Here is a 22,521-nt window from a genome sequence, read left to right on the forward strand (position 1 = left end):
TGAGGGTTAGAATTTCAACATCTGAATTTGGGGAAGACAAACATTCAGGCCATAACAGGTGTTGTCATGAGGACAGGGTACCTTAGCAATTGGGTAACCCAGTAATACGTGGGACTGGCAAAGCAGATCGAGGGACCTCATTGGTAAGAAAGCAGTAGCTCCTCAAGAGGGAGTCCTCACAGCGTTTTACAGATACAGCTTAACCTTAGAAAAACAATGATTCCTGTGACCCATACAGTTGCCCTGATCTGTGCCTGTCCTCCCAGCTCAATTAATTCATGGCAAGCATGTGGCTTTCTTTTTCAGTACAAATTGATTTCCACTCTTTTAATTCTGGCAAATATTGCCTTTTTAGAGTTAGTATGTTGTCACTCAGGATTTGGCATGTTTGGATTTGCAACGACGGAAACTGCCAAAGTCCAGGGTCTTGGTTTGCTGAACCAAATCTCTGTTGCTATTTCCCAAGGTAGGGACTCCAGTCTCTCTCACGCCATGCTGCTGCCAAAGGGTTTGTGTACATTGGCTTGTTGTTGTTTTTTAATTTAATTGCTTATATGTGTGTTGAAATGGTGGTGATCATGAAAGCCTTCAAATGGGCTTTCAGTGAAAACAGTGGCAAAGCTTCACCTAGAAGTCACTGAGGAAAGTTCTAAGAACTCCCAGTTGGTAGGAGCCTAGAGAGAGAGAAAGGGAGAAGAGAAATCTGCCTCCCTAGGTTTTGAAAGTCCCTGGACAAAATGCTAGGACTGTGCATTCACCAGATGAGACTCCATGCAGGAGAGCTCTCCTGAGCCTCATAGCCTTGTACTCCTCCTCCAGGAACAATTTTTAATTTGAAACCAGGGTTTGGGAAGGAAGAGCAGTGGAGCAGGGTCCAGAAGGAGGAACCACCACAGACCATGGGGCATAAGAGGGTGGAATGCAGACTCTCTGGCACTTCCTGTGTTGAGGTATAGGTGGGCTCAGCTCAGCAGGCACAGGGGTAACTGTGGCCCCTAAGGTGGGCTATGTAGTTCCACAAACCCAAGAAGAGAAATGAATGGCTCAGGTGACTTATTTTTTGGCTAGGAAGGAGCTAATGGCAACATAAATGGAACAACTAGGGAATGATGTTGGAACTTTAAGTTTCGTCCTTTATATCTCAACTTTCTCTCCTGTCTTCCCTCGCTCTATATTATGTTCTCAAAAAGTTTCTGGCTTGATATTCCTGTTCATTGATTTGCTCTTGAGCTGTGTCTTTTCTGCTGTTCAGCTCATCTGGCAAATTCTTTAACTATAAAAACTGTCTTCCCCTTGTAAGATCTTGTCTCCTTACCTAGTCTACTTTCTGCACGTGCCATCATCTCTTAGCCCACAGCATATTAACAGTATATGTTATTTTTGAGCCCCATTCTGGCCTTTAAAAAAGATTCTCCATTTATAGAGATTGTCATTTCTCTTTCATGATATTGGTTCTTCCTCAGAGGTGTGTGGTTGTTGGTTATTAACAAGTCTGACTTGAGAGTTCCCTGATAACTTGGGGTCTTACTCTCCATACCACAGAGGGTGGTCTAGGAGGAACTCATGTCTGAAGGCAGACCATCCTTGTGCTCCTGCCTGGCTCAAAGTGAGACATGAGGCCTTTATGGGGGTACTTTCCCCATCTTTATGTCATGGTGATGATTGGGTGATCTGATACATCAAAAATTGTATTTTTATTGTCTTTTCATGACTGAGAAGTAAAGAGGCATATATTATGGGAATGCCAAATAAAAACATACAAAACATTACTTTTTTTTTTTTACAGAAACTGCTATATAAAAAAAGATACTTTGTCCTGTCAGATATGTAAAGAATTGACTTCTTTTAAGTCATCTTGTAGATATAAAAGTAGGCTTCAGATAATCATAAGGAATACTTTTTCCTAGTCCTCAACTGATATTTAAACTAGGAACAGAAGGATCATCTATCTTTCTAGATTTTCCTCAGAGCTTTTATAACAACAACCTTTCAAATAAAAATCTCTGTGGGCAGCCCCGGTGGCGCAGCGGTTTAGCGCCGCCTGCAGCCGAGGGCATGATCCTGGAGTCCCGGGATCGAGTCCCACGTCAGGCTCTCTGCATGGAGCCTGCTTCTCCCTCTGCCTGTGTCTCTGTCTCTCTCTCTCTCTGCATCTCTATGAATAAATAAATAAATAAAAATTTAAAAAAAATCTCTGAATGCTGATGAAATGAATTATTAGTTTATATAAAACTGAAATATGCTTTGGGGTGCTGGGTGGCTCAGTCAGTTAAGTGTCTGACTCTTGATTTCAGCTCAGGTCATGATCTCAGGTTTGTGAGATTGTGCCCTTGGTTGCACTCTGAGCTGAGCGTGGAACCTGCTTAAGATCCTCGCTCCCTCTGCAACCTCTCTCTCTCTCTCACACACACACCACACACATACACACACACACACAAGATTGAAATACGTTTTAAGTTGAGCTCAGAATGCTTCAGGCTACCCATGCTTCTTGGAGATGGCTTCTCAGCATTCTTCAGGGAGACAGCCAAGGGCATGTATCATTCTCCATAGCTTAAGCTTAGTCTTACGGAAAATTTTCAACTAACGAGATTAGAATGTAATATTTCTAGTTTATGTTACTATCCTTCAAATGCATTAATGGTTTCTTTTATAGTATCCCCAGAATTGTAATGGGCTTATGCCAAGGATAGGATCAGACTCACCAAGATTTTAAAAGCATAGCATTTTCTCTTTTAGAAATTCCCTTTCTCTTCCAACAAAGAGGAAATTCTATAAAACCAGACAAAATACAAGAGGCAGAGTTTCCGGCACTGTGCCAAAGTGACACAGACTACAGCCCCTGAGAGAAAGGACACTCAGGAGGTAGCTCCTATAATTGCCCCAGCACTGTCTAGGGACAATTTCCTGACCTCAGTACAGGTACCTGGAACATAGTATGGTGGCCTGATGGTGATGAAGAAGACACTGGTGTGTGGGGCTACAGAAATGGCTGAATCCAAGAGACCAGCCACAGCTGGGCAGTCTCCCTGCAGCTATCATGGGCATGGTGCCTGCCACTGTGCTCCACAACCTTCTCTGGCCTGAGATCTGAGCTATGCTGCTTTTCCCCATCTGAAAACTAGAATGCCTATCTTGCTGTTATCTGGTTTTGAAAATATTAATTTTAGGCAAGGATAGCTAGGAAGGTTGTGAACAGGGTAGAGGAATTTGGGAGTCCGATGCTATGGGAAACCCAAGTCATTGTTGGCACCATTCAGTGATTCTTCAGTGAATAGTTACCAGAAGGCCAAGTGCCAAAAAGATAGTATAGAATGTGGGCCTTAAGAGGACATTTGGACTTTTTTTTTTATCAACTGTCAAGTTGGGGAATCCCAGTCAAACTAAGAATATTGGATCTCATTGTCCTCCTGGCCTTTTGACCTTTCCCTGAAGCCCTCAGTTAAATAGTTTGGTCCTGTCCCCATCACCCCAAAGAGGACATTTGGAGACAACTGCACCCTGAGAAGTTCTGTGCTATAAATTAAGGAGTACTGTCTTGCCCTCTGTGTGATCTTGGTCTTTCCGTAATTCTTGGTTTCTGTAACTGTATGATTTGAGGTATTAGTTTATGGCAGCCATATCCAGTACCCAAGTGCCCTGATTTCTATCTATCGGTTGGTATGACTTTCTCCACTTGTTAAAGATTTTGTTTATTTATTTGAGAAGGGAGGGGCACATAAACAGCGGGGAGGGGCAGCAGGAGAAGCACACTCCCCACTGAGCAGGGAACCAAATTGGTGGTGGGGGTAGGGAGGTCGGGGTGGGAGGGGGGGCTTGAGCCTAGGACTTTGGGTCGTGTCCTGACCCAAAGGCAGAGACTTAACCAACTAAGTAACCCAGGCGCCCCACCCAGGAGTCTTTTCACCTCAGCAGAGTTCACTGCTGAGAAGAGTTACATTTCCTTTTACCTGGAATAGAGAAGGTGAAATATCTGATTTTAAGAAGGATGATATATCATTATCCTGGAGTGGTACAGGGTGGGAGGTGCCATCATTAGTTCTAACCCCAGTTTTGACTTGCATTCATACCAACCACTTGTCTGTTTTAAATTTTCTTATCCTGAAAACACAGTCTTTTATAATATGAATTTTTTTTTTTAGACTTATGTATGGGACGCTTGGGTGGCCCAGCGGTTGAGCATCTGCCTTTGGTTTGGGGCGTGATCCCGGTCCCAGGATCCAGTCCTACATTGGGCTCCCTGTGAAGAGCCTATTTCACTCTCTGCCTATGTCTCTGCCTCTCTCTGTGTCTGTCATGAATAAAAAATAAAATCTTAAAAAAAAGAAAAAAATTAAAAAGATTTATTTATTTTAAAGAAAGGGAGAGAGATCCTGCATACACACATTGGGGGAGAGGCACATTGGGGGAGAGGCAGTTGGGGGAGAGGCAGATGGATAAGAATCTTCAAGCAGACTTCCTGCTGAGCATGGTCCCAACACAGGACTCCATCTCACGACCCTGAGATCATGACCTGAGCTGAAACCAAGACTCAGAAGCTTAACCCACTGAGCCACCCAGGCTCCCCTATAATGTTAAGTTTTACTGAGTACTCTCAGCTGATAGCTCTGTGATTGGCCTTGGTCTAGAAAAGTGCTAAGCAAATCAAAGTGCCAGCTTCGAATTCAGCAATCCCACTTTGACAGCTTCTAATACTATTTGTTTCGGGTCTTCTACAAAAATTAAAATAGCAGGTAACATTTACCAAATGTCTGCCTTGTGTCAGGGCAGGCTGTAGGAGCTATGGATCTTCTATTTAAGGAAACATAATAAAGCTTGCTGTTCTCGCCTCCAACTGAGCTTGTTTTGCTTTTCAAAGGCATCACTTAATGCAACAGGGGGGAAGTGGCTGCAGAGCCTGCTTACTCTGCCAATCTGTGAAACCAAACCCAAGCCAAAGGGTTCTGGAAGAGATGGGGGCCTAACAACTATTTCCCAGTTGAGTTTCAGTGAGATCTAAGTGTAGTTGGTACCTATTAGATAGTCTGTTGATAACCTCTCACTGCCACCCATAACCTAAACCCCTTTTCAGAAAACTGCTTATTCATACCCACAGATCACCTACAGGTTGGCTGAGGGGGAGCAGCCACATTTGCCCCAGGCCCCAGGACCTGCCCAAGAGTTAACACCTGACCACGCTGAGCTGCACTTGAATTATGAGCTACACTCTTCTGAAAAAGGTGAAGTCCTTGAAGGGAAGCAGAAAATAAAACTAGTGATGGAGGAATGTGATGAGCAGAAGGGGCTCTAGCCCTGGGTGGCAATGGGAGGTACAGATGGCTGGGAGTAGAAACCTGCCCCCACTGAGGCTGCACAGGAAGCACCAGGCTTTTCAGGGAGGTGATGGATGTGACCCTTGGAGAAGAAGCGGCACAAAGCAAAAGGGAGCTACCACATGGAGCTAGTAAATGTAGTTTTGAATGAACCGAGGGAAAAGGCATTGAACTTGAAGACTTCTGGGCGAGTGTTGGAGTCCTGGGTTGTGAGGTTCTCCACACCTTGAGGTACAGACCCGACAGGAGGGAGAAACTCAGTACCAACACAAGCTCACCTCTGCCAGCCACCTATAACTGGTGCAGCTGTGCAACCAGCCTTCCTCTGGCCACTGTCAGTATCTCCATGACCTTGTCCCCTGCCTCACCAGGTGAGGTTTATTTCCCTCTGTCTACACATCCATGATGCTAGTCTTCACTGTGATCTCCCCAGGGCCCAGTGGGTTAGAGCAGGAAAGTGAGAGGAGTTAAGAAAAGGTTCCAGGACTCTTGGGAGGCTGAGTCGGTTGAGTGGTTGAGCATCTGACTCTTGGTTTAAGCTCAGATCATGATCTCAGGGTCCTGGGATGGAGCCCTCCTGGGGCTCCACACTCATGGTAGAGTCTGCTTCTCCCTTTCCCTCCCCCTCTGCTCCTCCTCCCACTTGCACTCTCCCTCAAATAAATAAATAAAATCAGAGAGAGAGAGAGAGAGAGAGAGAGAGAGAGAGGAAAGAGTCCTAATGTGCTGGTTCTGTTACGTTACTCTCTAATCTGTTTTAATCTGATTAAAGGTTACCTTATAGAAGTTAGTGTGTGATGAAGTGGAGCAGAATCATACCATGAGTTTTACCAGTTTTTTTAAATTTTAGAGTCTCCTGTACATGTCTACTGCATTGAATGCCAGCCAAACTCAATAGTTCAGTGATTTTAAAAAGATCTTTCTCCATGTGACATTTCTCTTTATATAAAATCAGAGTTGTTAATGACTCTGAATTATTTCATGTTTTTTTCTGTTGTCTGATAGAAGAAAACATTATACTCAAGTAATATTGTGGGGTGAAAACTGGTCTCTCACTTTGTTACTTTTCATTCCTATTATTTTAAATTTTTATTTATTTATTTATTTTTAGATTTTACTTATTTGTTCATGAGAGACACAGAGAGAGAGGCAGAGACATAGGTAGAGGGAGAAGCAGGTTCCTTGTGGGGAACTTGATGCAGGACTCGATCCCAAGACCCCGGGATCACAACCTGAGCCAAAGGCAGATGCTCAACCACTGAGCCACCCAGGTGCCCCCCTATTATTTAAAAAAAAAAAAAAAAAGAACTGTCTTGAGAAAAGGACAGAAAACCTAATGTCAAGCAAAAAAGTCTCTCATTTAAGCCACAGATACAAATCCAAGAAACAAGTCAGCAGTTTCCCTTATATATTATGGTATTTATGAGCACTAGTATCCAGGTGGTTCTCTTATAAATTATCATGACATTAAAAATACAAAGTATATTATTATATCTTCATCCGAACACCTTCCGGCTAAATTACAACTGTTCAGTCAACTGTTTCCTCCTTCATTAAAAAGACAAGTCAACCAAAACACCATCATGGTAGAATGGCAATACATTTGCTAGTGTCATGGAAATGCAAATAGTGCAATTTAATTCACACAATCTCTTAACACTGTGGTAATCTAACAAAGGTCTCTGAAGCCTTTGTTATTTTATTTTATTTTTTTAATTTAATTTAATTTTATTTTATTATTTTATTTTATTTATTTGAAAGAGCGAGAGAGCTAGCACAAGTCAGGTAGAAGGGCAGAGGGAGAGGGAGAAGCTGACTCCCTGCTGAGCACAGAGCCCTGTCCGTCTTGATCCCTGGACCCTGGGATCCCGACTTGAGCCAAAGACAGATGCTTAACTGACTGAGCCAGCCAGGTGCCCTGAAGACTTTGTTATTATTATTATTACTTTTTTAATCATTAGCCCTTTAACAGAGTGCTTCAGAGATAACCTTGAGCTGATGGGATTTCTTGTATTGATACTGAAACCAGTAACCATTAGGTTAACGAGACTACTAAGCACAGCTGCAGACTATAAGACCTGCAAGAACAGATCCTTTTTACTTAGCCTTGCTCATTTGCCTTGGATTTCCCTGACTCCATAGGCGAGGCAGATTTGAGGCTCTCCCTCCCATCTCTCCTTTGGCTGCCTCTCATATAAACCCTTCCCTTACTGCATTCTTGATGTTTCAATGATGGTCTTTGCTGCACATCAGGCTGGCAAACTTGGGTTTGGTTACTGTATCAATATACAGGATAGGGGATCCCTGGGTGGCTCAGCGGTTTGGCACCTGCCTTTGGCCCAGGGCGCGATCCTGGAGTCCCAGGATCGAGTCCCACGTCGGGCTCCTGGCATGGAGCCTGCTTCTCCCTCCTCCTGTGTCTCTGCCTCTCTCTCTCTCTCTCTCTATCATAAATAAATAAATAAATAAATAAATAAATAAATAAGTCTTTAAAAAATATGCAGGATAATCATTTAGACATTTTGGCTCTCTGATGAACTTGTTGGAAGGAGGTATATCCTTTGCTAATGAAAGATCACTTTTCATCTTACTACCTTTTTAAGAAATGCCATATGCAAGCCATCTAAGAAAAATACTTAGGATATTGGAGAAATGGGATTCAGACTTAAGTAAGTCTGTTAAAATCATAAAATGTGTTGCTCTGAAACAAGTCTTGAGAAAGATTGTCAAGACAAAGTGTCTTAGTGCTTTCTACCTAGAAAGTGAATTCATGCCATATGTATACTAGTGAAGTTATAGAATGAAGATAAAGCTAATCATCACAGTGATGGCATATACATTAAAGCTTGGGTGAATAAATTCAATTTCTACAACAAATGAATTTGAGAATTATATTCCCTATAATAAATACAGTATCTTACAACAAACTTGTAATCCTAGACTCTAGATAAAGAATTAAATTCCATTGGAGAGGGAAAAAAATTTTGTACCTAAAAATAGATGATTACAGGAGGTTGTTTTACCCTTCATAGAAAAACAACTAGCCAGAAACTCAACTTGGTAATGCTAAAAATCAGAGCACACAAAGAGAAAAGAACACTAGCTCACTAGCTCACTTGGCTAGTGTTCTTTTCTCTTTGTGTCCTTATGACTGATAAAGTATTTTTCCTCCTTCTTCTCTAAGAAGTAAGAACAAGTTTAGTGTTGGTTTCTCAAAAGTGATTGCATCATTGATCTTATCCTTTCAAGGAAATACACTGTTTTGTTTTGTTTTGTTTTGTTTTAATTAAATTTAGGGGCACCTGAGTGGCTCAGTTGATTGAGCATATTACTCTTGGTTTTGGCCCAGGTCATGATCACAAGATCCTGAGATCAAGCCCACTGTCTGGCTCCATGCTCACCCAGGAATCTGCTTGAGATTCTCTCTCTCCCTCTGCCCACCTCCTCACCTGTGGCTTGCATGCATGCACACCAAATAAATAAATAAGTAAATACATTCTAAAAAAAATAATGAAATGCCCTATAGCAGGACTTCCCTCACCCTTAATCTCTTACATCCTAGACTTTCAAGCCAACCCTCTGTCCCATATCCAATACTTTGCTCTAATGTGCATTAGGCCATATAATCTTATTATTCCCAAATCTTAAAGGAAATTCTCAGCCTACATATATTTAACAATCTTATTCATTCATTCATTTACAATGTTTTTGTTGTTGTTGTTTTTATTTACAATGTTTTAAATTGCAGCACTGCTCAGACTTTGCCTTCTAACACTACCTGGGTCACTGATCATTATACTTTCGAAAATTTCATTCATTAGAGATTGGCCAGTTAGAGATTTGCAGATTCAGACTTTTTTTTAAAATATTTTATTTATTTATTCATAGAGACACAGAGAGAGAGAGGCAGAGACACAGGCAGGGGGAGAAGCAGGCTCCATGTAGGGAGCCTGATGTGGGACTCAATCCAGGGTCTCCAGGATCACGCACTGGGCTGCAGGCGGTGCTAAACCGCTGCACCACTGGAACTGCCCCTGATTCAGACTTGAGCCATGATATTATTAGTCAGGATTGGAACAAAGAACATATAGGGCTCCTGAAATAAAATAACCAAATTAAAAAATTTAGGAAGGAGTTACACAAATGTCCGCCTATACACAAACACTCCTTACTGTCCCTTTGTTGTTGAAAACTCAGGAAAAAGAGAACATGTCCCCTCTCACCCCATCCCTCTTTGTTAGCCAGAATGCCTTCCTCACTGAAAAAGCAAATGATCCCCCACCTGCTGCACTGCCACTAATTTGTGGTGTGATTTCAGGCAATTTAGCATAACTTCTTGGTATTTCAGTAGTAAACCCCTGGGGTTGTTGGGAAAATTAAATAAGTTAATAGTTGTAAAGGGAAAAGCACAATGGCTGGCATTTAACAGTCATCGAGGCAGCTGCTATAATTGCACCTCCTCCACATCAGGGTTTCACTTGCTTCACCATGTAATCCAGTTTCAAGCTCAGTGTAGCCTGGAATGGTGGAGGTCTGCAGAATTGCAGAACAGGGATGTTTTTTAAAAATCTGTAAGAATTCACTACTTTATTTCTTAGAAATTGGGGAAATATTTGTGGGACTTGAAATTTAAAGGTGTCTGATCCAGAGGATTATAATTTTGAATCAGATTCTAATTTTGAATCCAGTATTGTTATCGGCATGATCACACGGCGTGCATGCAATATGCTAACTGTGATAGGTGGTTACATTTCAATAGTTTTCTAGGTTATCTATTATAAACTTGGACCTAATGGTGCTGTGTTAAATTACATAAATAGATAAGAAATCTGTTGGCATGATAGAGCAGTGGTTCTTAGATAATTAGTTGTCTATAGATATTTTTGATTCTCACAACTGAGAGGGCAGTCTAGGATAGAAGTTGGGGTGTGGGTTAAACATCCTACAATGAGCAGGACAGGCCCCCACAACAAAGAATTATCTGGCCCCAAATGACGGTAGTGCCAAAGTTGAGAAACCTCTATGTGGAGGAAGGAATGCCAAGATTGGCATGCTGAAAATACTGGCTTTGAGCCACATGAATGTTATTCTCATTCATGCCCTTGCTATGTTCCCAAAAGGAGAGGAAAATTATTTTTATCCCTTGCAGAGGAACTTTTTAATTAAGGACATAAGACAACCTGGGTTCTGGTTGTTAGTCTCCCGTTTTCCTTGCCAACCCAGCATGCTCATGAATCCATCATTCTCAGTGGCAGGGATTCAAGTTCTGTGAAAGTTCAGTAATGTGGACTTTTGATCACCAGAGCTGTCACTGTGCAATGCCTAATTTTTTGGCCACTGTAATTCACACCAAACCCCCAATCTGGCACCCTGGCCTGAGATGACCAGCCAGCTACCTAGTGGTATGCCAGTGACTTTGGACTTCATTCCTTTTGGAAAAGGCAGGAATTTTTCCTTTACCAGTACAGACACATTCGACATTTAGATTTGCCTTTTCTGTCTGCCCTGCCTCTCCCAGCATCATTATGTGTGGAATCTCTTTTGCACCAGGAAATGATGGAGAATCAAGCAATGGACAAGTCCTTTTGGATTATAAAACAGAGTGGAGCACATTAGAAAGAGTAACCAAAATATTTTTTAAGATTATAAATCAAATAGAAATTATTTTATCACAGCTAAAACTTGACTATTTACAGAAAAGAAATATTATTAAATTGTAAGAGATCAGCTGCATTACTTAAACAGATGTTTGATTAGTAATTAAAATGTTAAGGAAAAAGAAAGTTCTGACTTTTTTGATTAATTTGGGAAAACAGAATGCTGTTTTGAGCACTGTGCTCTTTTTTTGAGCATTGTGCTCTTAAAATTAATTAGAAATGAATTATGTAAACATGAATCTAATAACCTTTGTTAAATATTTAAGTGATGTTACAGACAAGATTGCAGACTACCTTCACTCAAGATCACAAGACAGCTGCCAATAGCTTGTAAGACAAGACACTTGTTTACTTACTCTATCCTGGTTATAGAATAAAAGTTCTTTCCAGAAGTCTGACTGAACCAATATTGTTCACTTTCCCCACCTTGAACCAATGATAATTGTCTGGGGGGTGTCATGTGTTGATTGGTTCTAATTTTGGTTTCTGGTTCTTTTATCATAAGGCCAATGGAATCACCATATTTGGCTTAGACAAATCAGGACCCACTCGTGTGGCTAGGAATGAGATTATTATCTCTGGAATAATGTGAATCATAAGGGGTACAAATAAATGATTGATGAAAATTGGAGATCTGATGCAAAGGAGGAAGGGAGGAATAGGTGTTGAGGGATGAGTGTCCACAAGGAGCAAATTTTCTTTCCCTTGTCAAAGAGCAGGACCACATACTTGCCAACGTTGTAACTAACTCTCTCCTTGTTATCTGTCCTCCTGGTTGAGCAAAAAACCCAAACGTAGCCATGTGGCAACTTCAACTTCTGTTTCAGTGAAAAATTTACTATATCTCGAGGTGTGTGTGTGGGGGGGGGGCGGGGAGTGTAGAGAGAGGGAGAACACATCAGTAAAACTTTTAGACCCATAGAACCAAGAGTCCTGGGGAAAGGAAGCAGGTGGTTCCTACGACCATAGGAAGAATCCTCTTCTATCCCTCATCCAGCTCTCCTCTTGGATTCCTGTATCTGTGCATTCTTCTATGGGGAGAATAAAACTGTATGTGCCACTAATTCAATGTATCTGAAAGGCAGCAGACAATACCTCATTGTGGCACCATTGGTAGCATAGATGAAACTGACCCACAAAGCAGGGAAGACCAAAGAGAAGATTCCAAGAATTGAGCAGGAGCTCTGATCAAAATGTGCCTGAAACTTAATCTACTTTCTGACTTCCTGTTCTTGAGAAAATAAAATAAAATATAAAATAAATATAAAGTTCATTGCTTCTGATTCAGTTTTATTATTATTATTTAGATTTTATTTATTTATTTATTGAGAGAGAGAGAGAGAATGGCTGGGACACAGGCAGAGGGAGAAGCAGGCTCCATGCAGGGAACCTGACATGGGACTAGATCCCGATCTCCAGGATCACACCCCAGGCTGCAGGCGGCGCTAAACTGCTGCGCCACCGGGGCTGCCCTCTGATTCAGTTTTAAATGGAGATTTTGTTAGCTGACTCCCCCGCCAAAGCTTCTAAATTGATACATTATAATATAATAAGGTCATGAAGAGTGGTGAGATGCTGTCCTAATAGCAAAGGTTCATGAAGACTGTTATTACCCCACACTGGCAGAAGGATCATGACCTCAGGCCCTCAGGAATAAAGCCCTCATGTACTCTGCTGAGCACAGACCCCTAACCAATAGAACTGCTGGCCAATGTGACAGTGGAAGAAGAATACCAGGTGTATCCTCTATGCTTTATTTCAATCTGTATTTCTTTATCTTCTTTGTCTTCTATTTATTTTAAAAATTTTCCTCCTCTTGATGCTTACCTCTCACATTATTCTCAGGAGTTTGGGCAATGGTTAAATTCATCACGGACTTCAGAATATTAAGAAATATTGGGATGGAATCAGAAGTGGAATGAACATTATTGGGAGCTTATAAACTCAGAATAACATCTAAGCATTTATTTCTAGATGCAAGAGGTAGGCATGACTTTGACTGTCTTTCATTGGTAAAGGGATGAGTGTTTACAGTCGTATGTGGAAACTTGCAGGATCTCAGGAACATTTTTGGAAAGCCTCAGAAGGATTTATAGTATATATGTGTGTGTGTGTGTGTGTGTGTGTGTGTGTGTGTATGTGTGTGTGTGTTCTGGGAAGTTAACTACTGGAATATGGTGGTGTTGGAATGTAAGTGTGGTTTTCTCTGCCCAGCACCCATTCTTTGGAGAGCTGTCTTCACTCACTCCATATGGTACTTGAGATGTTAGCTCAATTCTTTTGAGATTACATGGAAAGATGGGATTAAAAGGGATTTATTTGGGGAAATGCCTATCAGAGAAAATGAAGAGGGAGCTGGGAGAGGCTGGAAAAGCTGAAAAATACTCCCAGGCTTGACTCACATCCCTGCTGAGCTCACAAGTTGTCTGGGAGCAGTGAGTGGGGAAGTATGGGCTGTGAGCTAGCCTAGTGATGGATGGATTCCTGAGCACAGCATCAGGGCCCTGAATTGCTGAGGGCCCTGCAGTCAGAGACCTGAGAGGCTCATTCCCCTTGTCTGCACACTCAGTAACAGAAGGGAACATGCCAGTCCCCACACACCTACCACAAGGGAAATGAGACTAAATGGATCAATTGACATACCCTTTCAGGAATTTCAATTTCCAAAGAGAAAACACACAATGGACTTACCGTCAGAAGCAGAGCCACAAGATGGCAGGGCTCACAGAGGAGTTCCTGCTGGTGAGGACTTCAGTGCTGCCATAATTTCCATCTCAAGAATTTATGGTTCAGGGATCCCTGGGTGGTGCAGCGGTTTAGCGCCTGCCTTTGGCCCGGGGCGCGATCCTGGAGACCCGGGATCGAGTCCCACGTCGGGCTCCCGGTGCATGGAGCCTGCTTCTCCCTCTGCCTATGTCTCTGCCTCTCTCTCTCTCTGTGTGTGTGACTATCATAAATAAATAAAAATTAAAAAAAAAGAATTTATGGTTCAGCACTTTCTTTGACCATATGGACTATTTAGTATAATTGTAATAGATCCCTTTGTTTTGAAAAATTTTAGAGTTATTTTCTATTGGTTGTAAACTTCAAAGAATCCTAGCCAAGGAGGCACCTGGGTAGCTCAGTCAGTTAAATGGTGGACTTTTGATTTCAGTTCCGGTTGTGGTCTCAGGGTTGTGGGATCAAGCCCAGTGTTGGGCTCTGCGCTTAGTGTGCAGTTAGCTTGTCCTTCTTCCTTTGCTGCTCCCCCTGCTCTCTCTCAAATAAACAAACAAATAAAATCTTAAAAAAAAAAAAAAAGAACCCTAGCTAAGGCGTGGGGAAGGGGCTAGTTTTTGAAGATAAATAAATGCTTCTAGGGAAATATAAAAGTAGGTGCATGGTATTATTTAAAATATTTTTAAAATTACATCTATGATATCACCTTATATGTGTTCTAGAAAGCTGTTCTGTTTGGCATATGTTTCAGATTTCATCCAAGTCTATAATTAATTATGAAATAGTCCATTGAATGAATATACTGTTCATGAGAATGGTATGCCCATGAGAAAATAGTAAACGAGATTTATTTGGGAAAATGCTCATGAACAGTAAAAAGGATTATAATTTTTGCAGTTACAAGGCTGAGAGTACATGTTATATGTTGTACACCCGTGCAAAAATTCCTATAGAATTTATACCTAAGACTGTAATTACTATCTGTTAGATACCCACTTTTTAAACTATAGTGATATTGCCAGTTGCTCTTCTCAATGGTTGAAAAATTTACTCTCCTTTGGGAATATAGCAAGTTTCTCATTGCTCCACATCACTGAAATACTTAGTATCTTTAGATTCTTAAACATGGCATATTTACAAAATGGAACATTGTTTTACAATAAAAATCAATGAAGTACTAATACATGCTTGAACATAGGTGAATCTTGACAATATTATGCTAAGTAAAAGAAGTGAGTCCCAGAAGAAATACCTATTGTATGATTCCATTTATAAAAAATGTCCAGCATAGACAAAGCTACAGAGATAGGCAGTGAATTAGTGATTGCCAGGAGCTGAGGGGTTGGAAGGAAATGGGGGATGCATGCCAATAGGCATGGGATTGCTTTTAGGGGTGATGGAAATGTTCCAAAATTGATTGTTGTGATGTTTTCACAATTTTGTGAATATACTAAAGGCATTGAACTGGGTACTTTAAATGGGTGAACTATATGATATGTAAATTACATCTCAATAAGGCTGTTATCAAAAAGATGTTTGGAAACTACTGGTCTAAAAAGAGTAGGAAATACTAACAACAGTAATAATGTAACTGATGGAGAAAAATGAAATAAAAATTTGATTTTTATTCCTTACTGGAGGTGGGGTAAAATAAAGATAATGGAGATTGCAGATAGACTGGCAGAAATGTGTTTTTATGAGCTGAGATGACACCAATGTGAGAGAGGGCACAGATTTTGTTGGCAGTACCATGTGTCTCCCACAGCTGTGATTTCAGGGACTGTCAAAGCCTAGTGATGCAGCGTAGCAGAGAGCTTTGGGCATCCTATACAATATTATAAGTAGATGGCTGCCATCTTTCTTTCTGATATGCTGTAAAGTGTTTTGTGAAAATCAAAGGTAAACCAAAACCATAAGTTATTTTACACATATTTAAGGACAGAAAGTAATTTTCATTGTGTTAAATGTGGTACATCAAAGACTCGGATTGACTTCAAACTACCATGTGCACTTCTTACTCTTTTTTTCTGTTTTTATTTAAATTACAGTTAGTTAACATACAGTGTAATATTTTTTTTTCATACAGTGTAATATTAGTTTTAGGTGTACAATATAGTGATTCACACCTCCATACATCATCAGGTGTTCATCACAAGTGCCCTCCTTAAACCCCTTCACCTAGTTCACCCACACCCCTACCCACCTCCCCTCTGGTAACCATCAGTCTGTTCTCTACAGTTAAGAATCTGTTTCTTAGTTTGCCTCTTTTTTCCCCTTTGACTGTTTGTTTCTTAAATTCCAAATATGAGTGATCTATTTGGAATCTACCACTTCTTCTTTATCCATTCATTAATCGATGGATGCTTGGGCTATTTCCATAATTTGCTATTGTAAATAACACTGCTATAAACATCAGGGTGCACCTGTCCCTTTGAATTAGTGTTGTATTCTTTGGGTAAATACTCAGTAGTGCAATTGCTGGATCATAGGCTGGTTTTATTTTTAACTTTCTGAGGAAACTCCATACTGTTTTCTACTGTGGCTCCATACTGTTTCCCACCAACAGTGGGAAGGGGTTCCTCTTTCTCCATCTCCTTGCCAGAACCTGTTGTTTCTTGTGTTGTCTGGTCTTAACCATTCTGGCAGGTGTGAAGTGATATCTCCTTGTGGTTTTGATTTGCCATTTAGCTGATGATCAGTGATGTGGAGCACCTTTTCATCTGTCTGTTGGCCATCTGTATGTCTTCTTTGGAAAAATGTCTATTCATGTCTTCTGCCCATTTTTAAGTTGGATTATTCATTTTTGGGGTGTTGAGTTTTATAAGCTTTTCATATTAATTTTTTTAAGATGTATTTATTTATTCATTCAGAGAGAGCGAGAGAGAGGCAGAGACACAGGCAGAGGGAGAAGCAGGCTCCATGCAGGAAGCCCGATGCGGGACTCGATCCCGAGTCTCCAGGATCACACCCCAGGCTGCAGGCGGCACTAAACCGCTGCGCCACCGGGGCTGCCCTAATTTTGGATACTAACCCTTTATTGGATATGTCATTTGCAAATACTTTCTCCCATTCAGTAGGTTGCCTTTAGTTTTGTTGATTGTTTCCTTCACTCTGCAGAAGTATTTTATTCTGATGTAGTCACAATAGTTTTGTTGTTGTTGTTGTTTTGTTTTGTTTTTTATCTTGTTTCCCTTGCCTCAGGAGACGTAGCTGGAAAGAAGTTGCTATAGCCGATGTGAAAGAAGTTACTACCTGTGATCTTTTCTAGGATTTTTATAGTTTCAGTTTTCACATTTAGGTCTTCAATTCATTTTGAATTTACTTTTGTGTATGGTGCAGAAAGTGGTCTACTTTCATTCTTTTGCATGGAGCTGTCCAGTTTTACCAACACCATTTGTTGAAGAGACTGTCTTTTTCCCACTGGATATTCTTTCCTGCTTTGTTGAAGATTAACCATACCGTTGTGTGTTCATTTCTGTTTGTTTTTTTTATTCTGTTCAATCTATGTGTCTATTTTTGTGCTAGTACCGTGCTGTCTTGATGACTACAGCTTCGTAATATAACCTGAAGTCTGGAATTATATGCCTCCAACCTTGTTTCTTTTTCTTTTCTTTTCTTTTTTTTTTTAAGAGAAAGATTGATCATGAGTGGGGGACAGAGGGAGAGGGAGGAAGAGAGAGAGAGAGAGAGAGAGAGTATTAAGTAGACTCCATGCCCAGCATGAGGCCTGATGTGGGGCTCCATCTCATAACCCTGAGATCATGACATGAGCCAATATTTAAGAGTCAGACACTTAACTGACTGAGCCACCCAGGTGCCCCAAGCTTTGTTTTTCTTTTTCAAGGTTGCTTTAGCTATTTGGGGTCTTTTGTGGTTCCAAACTAATTTTAGGATTGTTTGCTCTAGCTCTGTGAAAAATGCTATTGATATTTTGATAGGGATTACAATAAATGTGTGGATTACTTTGAGTAGTATAGACATTTTAACAATATTTGTTCTTCTAATCCATGAGAATGGAATGTCTTTCCATTTCTTTGTGTCATCTTCAATTTCTTTCATTAATGTTTTACAGTTTTCAAAGTACAGGTCTTTCACTACTTTGGTTAGGTTTACTACCAGATACCTTTTGGTTTTTGACAAAGTTGTAAATGGGACCCATTCCTTAATTTCCTTTTCTGCCGCTTCCTTAATAGTGTATATAAATGCAACAGATTTCTGTATGTCGATTTTTTAACCTATGACTTTACTGAATTCATTTATCAGTTCTAGCAGTTTTTTGATGGAGTCTTTTTAAGTTTTGCATATAAAGTGTCAAGTCATCTGCAAATAGTGAAAGTTATACTCCTTTCTTACCAATTTGGATGCCATTTATTCCTTTTTGTTGTCTGATTGTCTGATGGTTAGGACATACAGTACATTTTTTTCACTTGAAAAAAAGCAATGGGAGTGGACATCTCTGTCTTGTTCCTCACTATAGAAGAAAAGCTCTCAATTTTCCCCCATTTAGGATGAGATTAGCTGTGGGGTTTTCATATATGGCCTTCATTATGTTGAAGTATGTCCCTTATAAACCTACTTTGTTGAGGGTTATTTATCATGAATGGATGTTGTACTTTGTCAAATGCTTTTTCTTCCTCTATTGAGATGATCATATGGTTCTTTTTCTTTCCCTTATTGATGTAGTGTATCACATTGTTTGATTTGGGAATATTGAACCATCCTTGCAACCCAGGAATAAATTCCACTTGATTGTGGTGAATTATTTTTTCTAATGTATTGTGGAATTTGGTTTGCTAATACTTAGAGTTTTTGCATCTGAGTTCATCAGAGATATTGGCCTGTCATTCTGTCTTTTAGTGATGTATTTATCTGGTTTTGGTATCAGAGTAATGCTGGCCTCTAGAATGAATTTAGAAATTTTCCTTCCTTTTCTGTATTTTGGAATAGTTTGAGAAGAATAAGCATTAACTCTTCTTTAAGTGTTTGGTAGAATTCACCTGTGAAGCCATCTGGTCCTGGACTTTCATTTGTTGGGAGTTTTTTGATTACTGATTCAATTTCTTTGCTGGTTATTGGTCTGTTCAAGTTTTCTATTTCTTTCTGTTTCAGTTTTGGTAGTTTATGTTTTCTAGGAATTAATCCATTTCTTTTGCATTGTTGAATTTGTTGACATATGGTCTTTCATAATATTCTCTTATAATTGTTTATATTTCTGTGGTGGTCTTTATTCTTCTCCTCTCTCATTTGTGATTTTATTTAGCACTTCATATTCTTTCTGGATAGCATACCTGTCTGTCAGCACTGCTTTCTCATTCTTGGTGGAGAAATGATAAATTATAATGCTTCTTATACTGTATAGTACATACTCTAAGGGATGCTAAATATAACATAAATCTGTAATTACTGATTGCTAATGGGAGAAGTCTCACTTGTGGCTTGGTGATACTAGTATCTTGGTTCACATCCACTTACATCTGAATGGATTTTCATTATATATGGGACTATAGTTCTAGATTTTCCAGAGGTCTTGATGTAGTATAATTTTACTATTAATCAAGAATAATAAGTGGTGAAGTAGATCTAAAAATAATCCAAAGTAGGATGTCCCATATATAATTATTGTATATATAATTCCCATATATATTATATATATGTCATATGTATACAAAATTTGATACTTTCTAAGGGAATATCATATATATATATAAAATCTAAGACAACATATACTAATTTAGAAGTCTGAAAATTTTCTCATGAAGAATTATCATGAAGAAAGTTCTCTCTGGAGGACTCTGTCTTATTCACTTACATGCATACATACCAGTTCCAGAGTTCTCAAGAAACGGTCAATTCAGGGCACCTGGGTGGCTCAGTTGATTAAGCGTCTGCCTTCAGCTCAGGTTATGATCTCTTATGATCTCTGGGTCCTGGGACTGAGCCCCATATAGGGCTCCCTGCTCAGCGGGGAGTCTGCCCCCACCTCTCCCTTTTCCCCTCCTCCCACTTATGGCTTGCTCTCTCTCAAATAAATAAATAAAATCTTTTTTTGAAAAAAGAATCAATATATGTTAGCTATACATTGATCATCATTATGGTTTTCTGCAAGCATGACATTTGGAGCATATTATCTGTATAATTCTGGCATTTTGATTTATTCATCTTTCAAAAGGTTCATTTGTGAAATAAAAACTTTAAAAAACTATAGTCTTGGGCAGCCCTGGTGGCTCAGCGGGTTTATTCCCACCTCCAGCCCAGGGCGTGATCCCGGAACTATAGTCCCATATATAATGAAAATCCATTCAGATGTAAGTGGATGTGAACCAAGATACTAGTATCACCTGGGATCGAGTCCCACATCAGGCTCCCTGCATGGAGCCCGCTTCTCCCTCTGCCTGTGTCTCTGCCTCTCTCTCTCTCTCTCTCTCTGTGCCTCTATAAATAAATAAATAAAATGTTTAAAAAATAAAAAGCTATAGTCTTAAAATGTGTGTATTTTATGCTCTGAAGATGATTTGTCACTAAGCAAGCTCTGCCAAAAGGCCATTTGATAAAATGGATTTTCTGGATACCTGGAATCTTTATTATTAACACCATTAATTTAATGTCTTCCAAGGAGATGTTTGCATTTTGGCAAGGCTGAGGTTTTTTAAACCTAGAAATAGTCCCTAATTGAGTAAATAAAGTGGACAGCATCTGGTGAAAGGGGCTTATGTCAGGGGAAAGCCCTAAAAGGCTGGGATAAGCATGGACACTTCAGGGGCTATTGAGTCCAGGAGGTGTAGACATTAGTGAAATGAGCTGCTGGGGGTAGCATGAGGGGGGCTCTAGGAAAGTGGTACGTACACCCATTCTCATGGCAGCTGCATCTGCTGAGCTCCAGCTGATGGAACAGCTGGTGGGACTATTGTCAGACCTTCAGATTTTTCAATAGGCCAGTAACTTGGATATAAATGTGAACTCTTCTTGTTGCTAAACGTTGACAACTAATTACATTTTTAAACGATCTGTAGGTCAGCAGTTTGGAAGCTAAACAAGTTAGTTCTGTGAGCCATATGAGGCCCATACACCACCAGTTTGAAATCCTCACAATAGAACATTTCCCAAAGGAAGACCTGAAGGATATTGAGGACAAAGGTTGGCCTCTTAGATCAACGTAGGGCTAATAGCATCAGGAGTTCTCCCCTCTGCTTTTCGTGGACTACCCATGATAAAGCTTTGCACAGTGCGTCCATGGGCTAGGCTAGCTCTTTCCCAGAAGAGGGAGTCCAAAGTCAATGTTCACTCTCTCACCGTTTCTGGAATAAGCAGAGGCCCTGTCCTTTCCCAGAAGTCACAAGGAAATCTTTTGAGTTGAATAAAATCGTGGGAAATGCTGCAGCTACTTCCGCCAGCGATTTAAGAGCATGAAAGTTATAGGTATTGCCCTTCCTCCACTTTCCTCTCATATACTAACTAGTACTTGGGTTCTTCAATAACAAATCACTGAGAGCTTGGAAAATAAAAGTCAGGCCAAACAGACTTTTAAATATGGTGGTTGCCAGGTGGGAGGGGGTGGGCAAAATCAATAAAGGGGATGAAGAGGTACAAACTTCTAGTTATAGGGATCCCTGGGTGGCGCAGCGGTTTGGCGCCTGCCTTTGGCCCCGGGCGTGATCCTGGAGACCCGGGATCGAATCCCACGTCAGGCTCCCAGTGCATGGAGCCTGCTTCTCCCTCTGCCTGTGTCTCTGCCTCTCTCTCTTTCTCTCTGTATGACTATCATAAATAAATAAATAATTAAAAAAAAAAACTTCTAGTTATAAAATAAATAAGTCACAGAGATGAAAAGCACAGTAGAGTGAATATAGTCAATAATGTTGTAATAATGTTTCATGGTGACAGATGGGGACTGCACCTACCATGGTGAGCACTTTGTAATATAGAATTGTTGAATCAATGGGGCACCTGGGTGGCTAAGTCCGTTAAGTATTAGACTCTTGATTTCAGCTTGGGTCATGATCTCAGGGTCATGGGATTGATCCTCACTTCAGGCTCCGCGCTCAGCACCGCGTCTGCTTGTCGCTCTCCCTCTGCCCCCCACACCCCCGCTTGTGTGTATTTTTTCTCTCTCTCCCTCTCCCTCGCTATCTCCCTCTCTCTCTTAAATAAATAACATCTTTTAAAAACCCACAAGTATTGAATCAATGTGTTGTACATCTGAAACTTACATAACATTATATGTTAATTACACTTTAATAAAAAGGAAAAAGGCAAACCAGGGATTTGGGAGCTGGTGTTACATACCCTCTACTAAGCCAATTAAGAGCCTCAGCTCTGGAACATACCACCTGATTAAAATTCTGACTGCACCACTGCCTTAGTATCTGTCTGAGCTTACCCGATCTGTAAAATGGGAATAATAAAGTACCTATTTGTGAGGACTAAATAAGTTAATACCCAGCAATCATTCAATTGTTTGCTAATATAGGAAAATGTTATTTTGGAAATTTGAAGAAAACTGGACCTCGGAGAAGCTAATTGACTTACCCAAAGTCATAGAACTTAAAAAAAATAAAAAAGTAGGTGCCAAATTTTGAACTCCAGTGTAAATCCAAATATAGGGTTTTGATCTATTTGCCCCACCTTCCAAATTTTCTCATAATGATGTTAGATTTGTCTGACCGCTTAATGTATATAATTTGTACATGACCAGGTTTTGCTGTAAATCCTGGTTGCACTGGGATTCAGTATATTATAGGAATCAATTGCAGTAAACAGCTTTATCAGTAATTATTTGAACTCTTCAAAGAGGAAAACAGGTTCAAGACAATAAGGAAAGATTCAAAAGGCAGAGC

The 22,521-nt window shown here is 40.3% G+C and overlaps 1 protein-coding gene and 1 long non-coding RNA gene across 2 annotated transcripts in view; one reads left to right on the forward strand and one right to left on the reverse strand.

The window, feature by feature from the left end:
- The window catches only part of EDARADD (EDAR associated death domain), a 149,841-nt gene that overhangs the window by 101,559 nt on the left and 25,761 nt on the right, over positions 1-22,521 (reverse strand). The window lies entirely within an intron of this gene.
- On the forward strand, positions 128-11,791 carry LOC125754905 (uncharacterized). Its single transcript, XR_007410002.1, has 3 exons — positions 128-143; positions 5,096-5,219; positions 11,236-11,791. It is a non-coding gene; the product is annotated as an uncharacterized LOC125754905 (long non-coding RNA).

The sequence above is a fragment of the Canis lupus genome, chromosome 4 (assembly GCF_003254725.2).
Source record: "Canis lupus dingo isolate Sandy chromosome 4, ASM325472v2, whole genome shotgun sequence".
NCBI classification, from domain to species: Eukaryota; Metazoa; Chordata; class Mammalia; order Carnivora; family Canidae; genus Canis; species Canis lupus.